The 12,032-nt window shown below is 42.1% G+C and overlaps 1 protein-coding gene and 1 long non-coding RNA gene across 2 annotated transcripts in view; one reads left to right on the forward strand and one right to left on the reverse strand.

Moving 5' to 3' along the window:
• The window catches only part of LOC109196492 (zinc finger MYM-type protein 4), a 196,862-nt gene that overhangs the window by 13,183 nt on the left and 171,647 nt on the right, over window positions 1-12,032 (reverse strand). The window lies entirely within an intron of this gene.
• On the forward strand, window positions 4,485-5,142 carry LOC112843498 (uncharacterized). Its single transcript, XR_003215873.1, has 2 exons — window positions 4,485-4,855; window positions 4,917-5,142. It is a non-coding gene; the product is annotated as an uncharacterized LOC112843498 (long non-coding RNA).

Below are 12,032 nucleotides of genomic sequence, written 5' to 3' on the forward strand. Positions count from 1 at the left end.
GGCTTGGGTCTTTCTTCCTCTTTTATCATTTGTCCATGCTTCTGCCCTTCCTCGCTCTGCTCTATCTCCATCTCAGGCCTGATGAGCTCGCCCTGTAAGTGTTCAGGATTCAAACCCCAAAATTACTTTCCAAAATATACAGAATGCTTTCTAAAACAAATGAATCAATATCACTCCCTATTGCAATGGGAAGCGGATTTATCAGTTAACTTAGACCAAAACTTCTGGTCTCAGATATGCATAAAAACCTTTCATTTAATTAGAAATCCCAGTCTTCAATTAATTCAATACAAAATACTACATAGAGTACACTATACAGGTCATCGGATGTTGAAGATGGGCTTTACGTCTTCCAACAACTACTCACACTGTCAAACCAATACACCGGGCAATTATATCCACGCTCTTTGGTTCTGTCCACCGGTTCAGAAGTTTTGGGGCAAGATATGTGAAAACTTATCAAAGTGTCTGAAATGTAACATTCCAACTTCCCCTTTAGTGTGTTTGTTGGGCAGCTTAGATAATGTCACTACAGAAAAGAATATAGCCCATATGGTTTTCACTGCCCTATGCATAGCCAAGAAAACAGTCCTCATGAACTGGAAAAATAAAAATAATCTTCGTTCTAACCAATATAGAAATTATCTATTAGATTACATTAGTCTTGATACAGCCTCTGCCACCACATCAGATCAATTGCTCTGGGCTCCTTTGATCAGCTCCATCACCTAGTGGGGGTGGGGGGGTCATAGTTTGGTCCCACCTTCGCTGTTGTGATTGGTGTGGGGCTAGGGACAGGCTTGGGGCGTCGGGGGATTCCCCAGGAGCATCTTCCCTGGAGGGCTCAACCCAGGGTTGCGGTCATGGCCTGTTAAGGGCTCTGTTGGCTCTTAGGTGATGGTTTCCTTGTGGCTACGTGCAGCGGGGCTAGGGGAGGGTCTGTGCGGACGGACGTGGGTTACTGACCTGGTAGCCTGGCTGCCCCTGGGTGGGTCCGGGCGGGCGTGGGTTCTGGGGGTGCTCCGTCTCCAGGCTGGGGCCCTGGCTGGGCCTTGGGGCTTGGGTCCTGGTTGGTGTGTCGCCGGGGTTGTGGGCGGGTGGGTGTATGGGGGCTCAGCCCTGGCGCGGGGTGCCTCCAGTGCATCGAGCCACCTGACCGGCTCTTCAACTGGTGGGGGAGGCTGTTACATCTTGCAGGAGGTCTCCTCTCTCCAGGAACTCACTCTGCAGGTGGGGGAGATATAGAAGAGGTGCAGGAAGAACTCAGCCTGGGCGCCTATTGTCTTGTGTAGTCTGGAAGATGAGTGGATGACGGGGTGGGTGCAGTTTTCTCTGTGGTGGGGCCGGGCGGCGCTGCTGAACTGGGCCCCGGTCCGGATGGGCCTGGGCCCCCTTGCCCTGGTGGGTTGCAGAGTATGGGGGTGCCTACTGGGGTCAGCGGGGAGCTGGCCCCAGGGAGGGGACACTTGCTCCTCCCTTCCTTCCGTCCCCATCTCCAGCTGCCTCCCTCTTCCCGCTCCACCACAATCACCCAGACATGCAGAGCCTTGGGGTAAAGGTGTGTCACCTGGGTGATATAGAAGAGGTGGAGGAAGAACCCCCCCCCCTCCCTCCCCTTCTGGCTGCCTGTGCCTCAATTTTATCCCACAACTTAGACATTCACATTACTCACACTCTCATAACACATACATATAGGACCTTGGGGGTGGGCACGCTACACGGCATCCAGAAGACCGGTAGGGTGTACAATAGGGTGTTTTGCCCTTTATCACCGTTCCAGCTTCGGTGGTGGATGGAGGAAATCCCTTTGACTTTTATCAGGGACTCCTGCTGGATTCTGGCTCTCCTGTAGATCAGAAAAGAAAAACAAATGGACAGGTCATTGTTCAAAACTTCTGATAGAAATGTGAAAAACAAAATCTACAACTGAAGCACGCTGTAAAGAAAGTATTCCCCCTTTTAGGTGCTTTTCAATGTTTTTGGGTGGCAATCGAGGGCTTTGTTTTATTAGCATATATTAAATACATTACCCTGAAATCCATGCCACACTTAAGAGTGCAGAAATTTCTGATGGAGGCATCTGACATGGCATCGTTTTTATTTTCAATCATGTCTGACAGCTGATGGGACTTCTGGCACATGGGGCAGAGCTGATGAGTGTCAACTTTCTGCAAGGATAATAAGAAATAAAATGTGTGATACAGAACACCATTACCTTAGACCAGCGGTCCACAACCCCCGGGGCCAAACTAGGTTTAAGATATTCATACATTACAGCTATTAAAGAAGTCATTTTTAACATAAAACTTACACAGTCAAGATTTATTAGAGATGGTTTCACGTGTTTAACCTCACAAACTTGGTCATTTGGTACCGGGCCGCGAGAGTTAAGGCTCGGGTGTGAAACTTATGGTTTTCAGGGTTATTATCAGTTTTTAGTGTTATTTTTTTAATCGTTTTTAACGTTAACTGTGTTTCCCTGGGTCTTTTTCCATGTGTTATGAATAAATCTTCTTTTTTTGGTACTGGTACTGGTTTTATTTGTTGTATTTATCCGTGACACCTCAAAGACCGGTCCGTGAAAATATTGTCAGACATAAACCGGTCCGTGGCACAAAAAGGTATGCAAAAAGGTAGGGGACCGCTGCCTTAGACATATGTTGTAAAATATTATACCTATTATACCTAAATATTATACATTTGTGAAGGTGAGACTCGTAATGGTTTTTAAAACTGTGAACTTTAAAAAAACATCAGCTCTGCTACAGATCTGTCTGTCTGAATGTTTTGTTTAACACATGAAACACAAAGCCTGGTGATGACCTGTTATTAATTTGTTGTTCATATTTAAATTATTGGATGCTCTGTGTGTTAAATGTGCCCTGATTTCTTTTTATTTCTCAAGTCCTTACTTTTCAAACATCCGATCCTGAAATAACATTTAATGAACATTTAATCATTTCTGCGTGTTTTCCTCATACTGACACAGTAACAGGATGTCTGGATTATATGATGGAGTTACATTAAGCACAAACACATCAAGGGAATTTATAAAAGATGGCCTCATGTTACCTGCACATAGCTACTTTACCACAAACATGGTCGCTTGATTATGATTAGTAACTAACAGTTTTAATCTCCAAAAGTTGAATCTGGACGTAGCGTTTTGTGGGAGAAACGTTTCGTTACTCATCCAAGTGACTTCTTCAGTCTCAGCTGACTGCAGGTTTCCCCAAACCTTGTAAACAGTACATTTGCATAATGACTGAAACCAGCCCACTGAAGGAACAATGGGCTGTGAGGTCAGTTCCTTAATCATAACTATGCAAATTCCCATGGCCATTGATCAACAATCACTGACCAAAACCCACTGATCAAAGAACACTGATCAATGGCCATGAGTACCATTCACTTTGAGTTGGGGAATGGCTGCAATCACAGCGTTCCTTCAGTGGGCTGGTTTCAGTCATTATGCAAATGTACTGTTTATAAGGTTTGGGGAAACCTGCAGTCAGCTGAGACTGAAGAAGTCACTTGGATGAGTAACGAAACGTTTCTCCCACAAAACGCTACGTCCAGATGAACAGATTCAACTTTTGGAGATTTACTTACCTGGATGATTGAGAATGCATCAAGACATAACAGTTTTAATAACTAAAAATAATAAAACATGCTCCTCTTTCTCTTTCCTCTCAACTAGCCACCTGCCAGCGATCTCTTCCTGTTAAAAAGGAGTTCTTCCTTTGCACTTTGCTCACTTAGAGCACCTTCGGTCATGCTTTCACAACCTTACATTCCTACTGTGAATGTGTTGTTTTAGGCACATTCAAGTGCTTTTGTCAAATATGGAGATAATGAGTGTTTTTTAAAATTTCTGCACCTCTTTAAACTTGACCAGACATTCATCACTGCAGAGGGCTTTACTGCCGTCCTCCATCTTCACCATGAGACATTTGTTGTAGCAGACGGCGTCACACATGTTGCAGAGAGACAAGTGCAGGTTGTTGACTTTGCGGTAGCTCATGAAGCAGGAGTCACTGCAAAGTCTGTGGACCACGCCATTCAGGCTCACCACCCTCAGGGGGGTTGGGAAGCATATCTGCAACCGGAAGGTCGCCAGTTCGGTCCCCGGGCTCTCTGTCCTGGTCGTTGTGTCCTTGGGCAAGACACTTTACCCTACCGCCTACTGGTGTTGGCCAGAGGGGCCGATGGCGCGATATGGCAGCCTCGCTTCTGTCAGTCTGCCCCAGGGCAGCTGTGGCTACGACAGTAGCTTGCCTCCACCAGTGTGTGAATGTGAGAATGAATGAATAGTGGAATTGTAAAGCGCTTTGGGTGCCTTGAAAAGCGCTATATGAAATCCAATCCATTATTATTATTATTATTATTATTATTATTATTATTATTATTATTATTATCATTAAGGTTGGAAAGGGAACGTGTTAAGAGTAGTTATTACAAAAATATATTGTCACGGACCCGGCTCTGGAGGACTCGGGGGTCCGTGAGCAGTTATGGACTGTTGTTGTTATTATTATTATTATTATTATTATTATTATTATTTAGGGGCTGTGTCGTCTACTGTTCGGTCCACAGTTGAATGTGTAGTGTGGGTTTGCGTGTGGGTTTGCTTCTCCCTCTCTCTCTCCCCGGTCCTCGGGCTGTTTACAGAAGTGCACGCCGTGGGAGAGGCGTGTCCTGGCGACTGTCGTCATTGGGAGTCCCTCTTCACTGTTACAGGCCCACCTGCAGCTGATTACCTGACCAGCTGTTGGTAATCGTCCCTCCCGGCTGGAGAGAGGTATTTAACCTGGACTCGCGGCGACAGTCGACGTGGGATTATTACTCCGAACTGGTATAGTCCGTGCGAGCAGCGTGAGCGTGTGGCTAATTGTGGACTTTCCTTCTTCCTCCAGGATAGCCGAGCGGAGAAGCGAGTTGGGGAGCACACGCACTCAGGGAGCTACAGCACGGGACGCACTGGGAGCAGGAGACGAGCACCATTGGCAAATTGCACCTTTGGGTTAATTGTTGGACTTACCTGTCTGTTCACTGTAAATAAAGTGCACTGTGGCATCGAAGAGTCCCGCGTTTTGGGTCCTACTTTCCTCGTCCCCACGGTCTGCGTGGCAGACCGTGACATATATAATGAACGTGCTAATAATAACACATTTTAAATCAAAAGGATTAAGATATTTTGTAGTTTTTTTTTAAATTGTGGTTTGATATTTGACCACTCTTTTATGCAGAATTGGTTGAGTTAATGTAAATTGGTCGGTTTCATGGTGGTGGCCTTCAACCTCCCTGCAACAGCAAGGGCCGGTGTTAAAGATGGCTGGGGCTCTCCCCAGCGGACCACTGCTGCAATTTCCGGGGAGATTGGATGGGGTCAGAGGATCTGCCCTTCGCCTACACCAGGCAGCTGCACGACACAGTGGCCAGGTGGCTGCAGTCCGGTCCCACAGAGTGAGAGGCTCGTCTGCTGGATATGGCAGTGCTCGAACAGTTTGTGGAAGGGCTCCTGGCAGACACCAGAATGGGTCCACTGCCACCATCTGGCCTGGATATCATGGTAAAGCGGGCAGAAGACCACAGAGGATGAGCTGGTGGAGCAGCTGAATCGGAATTTTAAGTCCATGATTCATAAATTCATTCACGAGGACGAACGCAATTGGGATGGCTGGTTAGACCCTCTGTTGTTTGCAATGTGGGAGGTTCCCCAGGCCTCCGTGGGATTTTCTCCCTTTGAGTTAATGTTTGGCCAGAAGCCGCAAGGGTTGTAGGACCTAATTAAAGAAACCTGTGAGGAAGGTCTAAGCTCAGCAAAAAAAATGAGACTCAATACCTTGTGGACCTGAGAGCAAAGCTACACACTTGTTGTCACAAGAAAATTTGCTGCAGGCCCAAGACCAAGCGGTTGTACAACAGAGGGTCTAGACCAGACCGGTCTCCAACTCCAGTTCTGGAGAGCTACTGTCCTGCAGCTTTTAGATGCATCCTTGTTTCAATACACCTGAATCAAATGAATGTCTTGTTACCAGGCCTTTGCCAAACTTGATACCAGGCCTTTGCCAAACTTGATGTCATGCCGAAGAGCTAATTCAACCATTTGATTCAGCTTTGTTGGAGTAGGGATGCTTCTCAAAGCTGCAGGACAATAGCTCTCAAGGACTGGAGATGGAGACCCCTGATCTACACTGTAGGGCTGTGCCTGTGGGAAATTCTTCAGAGAGAAAATTCTTCAGAGAGAATTGGCTAAAATGCTGAAAATGGTGGTAATAAAAGAGTTACACAGGGCGTGGTGTAGCCCCATAGTTCTTGTGATGAAGAAAAATGGGTCTATACAGTTGTGTGTCTACTACCGCAAGGTAAATGAGATTTGATGCTTATCCCATTCCCCACGCCAACGAGCTGATGGACCAGTTAGGCACTCCTATTTTTTTCACAACTCTGGATTTAATCAAGGACTACTGGCAGAGGCCCCTGTCTGCAGAGTCCAAGGGAGGAATAAAATGAAGCTAATATGGAAAATAAGGCATATTTTTCTACTTCATCAGTACTCTCACTGCAGCATTCTGGATCAAATGAAGGCTTTTCAGTGAGCTTTAAGAAGAACATGATAATAATGGATTACAATTTCCAGCCTAGAAGTGAACACATGAAATAGGTTTTCAGCATCACATTTTTGGGTGACGGGTTTTACTGTAGGAATTAAAAGTCAAGTTTTAAAGGCGCCATTTTTTCATGTGTGTATATACACAGCAGATATACAGATTTATGTATGTACAAAAAAATTGAAAGTGCTGAAAATTATTTAGGCATGTTTAAATGCACCGTGCTACCACTGAGAGGTTTTTTACCCCATCCTCCCCAGTCATAGAAAGTTAAGGCTTCACCTGCACTGATGGAAAGAACCAGAGTGGTGATTGTGTGCACTGGGTGTCATGCGACCATTTTCATGTGCACATTCGAATGCGCATGTACAAGAGTGTGCATTGATTAATTGATTTCAATTCTGTTTGTGACTATAAGACCAAAAATATGGTCCCATTAAAATCTGGCTCAGGCTGGGGCTGTGCAGGGCACACAGCAGGCTCTGGTGGTGGCTGATTCTCAGCACAAGACAGCAGGCATAGGCTCGAACAAAGACGCTGGCAGTGTGGAGCCCACAGCAGGTGACAGCGTTGAGAAGTCAGCAGAAGCCGGGAAACAAGCTGACACAGGAGGCTGGGGTGGCACGGCATAAAAGAAAAGAACGCTCTCTTCTTGTCTCTCGTGTTGGACTGAGGCCAGACTGGACACCACAGTGACCCACCATCTCATTCTGCCTTAAAAACTGGTATTAAACACTTGAACATGCAGTTTTTGACATAATGTCACAGTAGACGTGGTTGTATGCCTCTTTGTCAATTACAATTGCAGAATAGTGCCACAAGGTGGTGCCGTCCTCCTTTTTGTTGTGTTAGGCTGGAACACAAAAGGGTGTACTACTAAGTGAGATTAATAGATAAACAAGCTATGCCACCACTTTTTTTGGAGGGGGTATTGAACATTCAGTCAACCCTCAGCAAACAGTCACAGTGGTGACCTTAAGTGGTAACCTTAAGGCCACACAGGGTCCAGGCACTCCTAGCAGTCAATACTAGACATGCACACTACTGATGTTAAAGGAAGTCAAACTGTGAAGCTTAAAACTTCTGACGTCTGCAATGTGTGTGTGATCTTCCATAAGCCATGAAACATATCTGTAATAAATCTTATCAAATATATACAAAAATATTGTGCTTTTAATGTCTTGTAGTGTATTCATTTCCAGAGTTGACCAACTCTTACAGTTATTGTTTCATCTTTTCTTAGTCTTTGACTCATATGAGGACCATATGTTAGGCCAACAGATAATCCTAATACAGAGGAGGACTGTGTGATAAAGAATATATGTTTACTTGGCACAATAATAATATTCATCAAGTATGTCAAAACATACTTTTCATGAGTTATCAGATGAATATTTAAACAATTCTGACAAACCAGAAGCAACACCAAATGACTTGATACCATAAATCTGTGTATGTCTGACTTTGATATGAGGCTACAAAACAATTTCAAGACAAGATAAATGGAGATAAATCTGTATAAATAGAGATCTACCTAGATAGTTCTACCTATCAATTTAAGACTTTACAAAAACTACTAAATCTAAATCAATCAAAGTTGTTATTCAAGCTGAACTCCCAGCCTTTGAAAGTTAACAGGAAGTTATTTTGCATTCAGTGTTTTGCAATATGAGTTTACAATGTTCTGTATCTCATCAAGTTTAGTTCAACAAAGATGAAACACAAAAGAAAGGAGGGGCTACCTCTTTCCGTGCTTATTTAAGATTATGCGATAACTTAACGTGTGGTTACCTCAGTCAACCATGTTGTTGTCTGATACACAGTGTGTCATGTTTCCTGTTTGGTTAATGCAGCAGCATTTGTCACAACGATCTGATTTACCATAAATAAGAGGAAGAGAATGTTTACAGTAAAATAATTTAATACTGTGTGCACAAACATCATGGCTGACTTATAGTTTCAGTGTTTTAATTAAGTTTAACTGGAAAAAATGAAGAAAACCTACAAGACAAATGTTTGTTTTTTCAAATATCGGACTGCACACTGTTTTCCTGCATGCAGCCACAGCCTGCTCAAATGTTTTTGGTGAATACAATTAGCACTACATGCAACTTGAACAGTACCAAACATTTTGTTCCCAGTTAAACCCCAAATGTATTAACAGGTGTCTTCTCTACAATCACCGTTTGACTCAGTAAGTATTTATATGCATCTTATTTTCAATTTAACATGTTTGAGCTCATGAAAATGACAGAAACAGTCAAAAACCTTGAAGTGAAGTTCATGTTTCATAACTGGATTGAACTTGGACAATCAGAGGAATTTAATCTGGAGACACACGGCTGTTATTCTTTGGTATTGCTTAATCGGTCTTGTCAAATAATGTTGTGTGACACATTTCAGAGGTCTGAACTGAACTTGCTGAATGACTGATTATCCGTTATTTTAACAGAGAGTAGAATCAAACTATGCAACATAGTCTGCGTGTTCACAGCTTCCTGAAAGAAAAATGTGTACGTAATGGTGTTGTGGTCCTGAGTCTCAGACCCAGGGGTTTTATTTTCTGGATTTTAATTTTTCTGAGTATTCTGTTTGACTTTTAGTTCACTTATTACTTTAATTTATGCACGTATTCTTTTAGTACTTCTTTAGTATTTTATTTAGAGTCACTAGCTCTTAGTTCTGGCTTCAGTTTCCCTTCTTCTCTTTATCCTGTGTTAAGTTCACTCATCTTCAATGCTTCAGTTTAGTTCCTGCTTTATTAATAAAAAAGGAACTAAACAGAAGCATTGAAGATGAGTGAACTGGTCTCCCATTCGTTGTGTGTAGTTTGATTTCCTGTCCGTTCACCTTTATTGTGTTCAGCTGTTTTTAGTTTCCCTCCTGTTTCCACTTCCCTCATTACCTCGTGTAATTTTTATAGCCTAAATTTGCCTGTTTCCTTTGTTGCATGATACTGTGTTGGTGTCTTTTTTTCTTCTGTGCTTTTGTGAATTTTGTTAAGTTTGTGTTCTGAACATTGTCATCCACAATAAAAGCTCATTTTTGGTTAACCTCTAGTCTGCCACTGGAGACTAGACTTCCTGCGTTTTTTGTCAAATCAAATTTAACTTTTGATTTTTTTGTATCTTCTGATGATTAAAAAAAAATGAACAAACGTATAGATACAGAAATTAATTTCAATGTAAGGGCAGGACAGACAAAAAGTTTGATAGCGAGGACTCTGTGAGGATGGGGAGACATACGCTCCAGCCACAATGTGTTAGTTTGATAGATCCTGCAAAGTAGCTCATAAAAGCATTTGTGAGAAACCAGCAGTGATTGGACATCACAAATCTGTGTATGAAAATCAGTTCAAACTATAAAATATGCTGAGCTTATTTGCTGAGCTTAATAAGCAGCTTTCATTTCTTTCTGAAAATAATTAAGAGAAGAGAAGTGTTCAGACTCGAGGTGATACCTGCAGATACGGCACGGCTACGTCTGCAGCTCGGACAAAATATTTCACTGCATGTTGTACTCTGTATGATTGTCTATGTGACCAATGAAGCTTGTTTGTTTGTTTGTTAGATAGTACAAAGAAATGTTTTTCTACTGGTCGTCAAAACATTAAATATAAATAAATAATAAAGAAACAGAAACAGAAGGACTAACTGAGGTCATGATGTTGATGCTTGGGTGTGACAAGCTGTTCACAGAGGTATGTAAAAGGTAAGAACACTCATGTGGTGATAAAGAGTCAAATCGGAAAAACAAAACTGATATTTAGAGGTTAAAACAAGTATGCAAGGATAAAACAATATTATCTCCACATAAATTAAGACCAAACTATAGTACACATTCAGTCCTTTAACATATCAGTGCATTTGGTTATATTTAGTTCAACAAAGAAGAAACAAACAAGAAAAGGAGGCGCTAATACTTCAATGTGTGGTTTCTTTTGTGAACTTTGTTGTTGTTTCCTGTTTGGTTAATGCAGCTATGGTTTCCGCATCTGATTTTCCATAAAGGAGGAACAGTGCATCGTAGTTTGCTGTGTATGGGGCTGCATAGCAGCAACTAGTCAGGGTCCCTATGCTGACCCCTCCCATTGCCAAAAGCACAAACAAATGGGCATGTGATCATCAGATCACAAAGTATTAGAAGAAGGTGCTCTGTCATTTGCTGTTAAATGGATGGCCAGGTGCATGTGCGTCAGTTACCTGCGCAACACTGTGGACCATCATATTCTGCTAGATAGGCTGAGACACTGGGTGGGTATATCAGGGGCTGCTTTGGACTGGTTCGAATCTTATTTGCATGAACGATCCATTTCTGTGGCTACCTCTAAGTACAGTTCCTCTTCTATCTCCAAAAGTTGAATCTGTTCATCCGGACGTATTCACCATATGCACCAACATGCACTACTGACCATGTGGGATCAGATTCCTTTCGAGGATCAACAAAGTGGTGACCTTAAGGCCACACAGGGTCCAGGCACTCCTAGCAGTGCTAGACACACACAATATCTGATAACTCATGCAAAGTATGTCAAAACATACTTTGCATGAGTTATCAAATAATTAAACATTTCTGACAAACCAGAAGCAACACCAAATGACTTGATACCATAAATCTGTGTATGTCTGACTTTGATATGAGGCTACAAAACAATTTCAAGACAAGATAAATGGAGATAGATCTGTATAAATAGAGATCTACCTAGATAGTTCTACCTATCAATTTAAGACTTTACAAAAACTACTAAATGTAAATCATTCAAAGTTGTTATTCAAGCTGAACTCCCAACCTTTGAAATTTAACAGGAAGTTATTTTGCATTCAGTGTTTTGCAATATGAGTTTACAATGTTCTTTATCTCATCAAGTTTAGTTCAACAAAGATGAAACACAAAAGAAAGGAGGGGCTACCTCTTTCCGTGCTTATTTAAGATTATGCGATAACTTAACGTGTGGTTACCTCAGTCAACCATGTTGTTGTCTGATACACAGTGTGTCATGTTTCCTGTTTTGTTAATGCAGCAGCATTTGTCACAACTATCTGATTTACCATAAATAAGAGGAAGAGAATGTTTACAGTAAAATAATTTAATACTGTGTGCACAAAGATCATGGCTGATGTATAGCTTCAGTGTTTTAATTAAGTTTAACTGGAAAAAATGAAGAAAACCTACAAGACAAATGTTTGTTTGTTTTTTCAAATATTGGACTTCACACTGTTTTCCTGCATGCAGCCACAGCCTGCTCAAATGTTTTTGGTGAATACAATACAGTAACAAATATTTTGTATCCAGTTAAACCCCAAATGTATAAACAGATCTACAATCACCGTTTGACTCATTTAGTATTTGTATGTATCTTATTTTCAATTTAACATCTTTGAGCTCATGAAAATGACAGAAACAGTCAAACACCTTGAA

This window comes from Oreochromis niloticus, linkage group LG22 (genome assembly GCF_001858045.2).
Source record: "Oreochromis niloticus isolate F11D_XX linkage group LG22, O_niloticus_UMD_NMBU, whole genome shotgun sequence".
NCBI classification, from domain to species: domain Eukaryota; kingdom Metazoa; phylum Chordata; class Actinopteri; order Cichliformes; family Cichlidae; genus Oreochromis; species Oreochromis niloticus.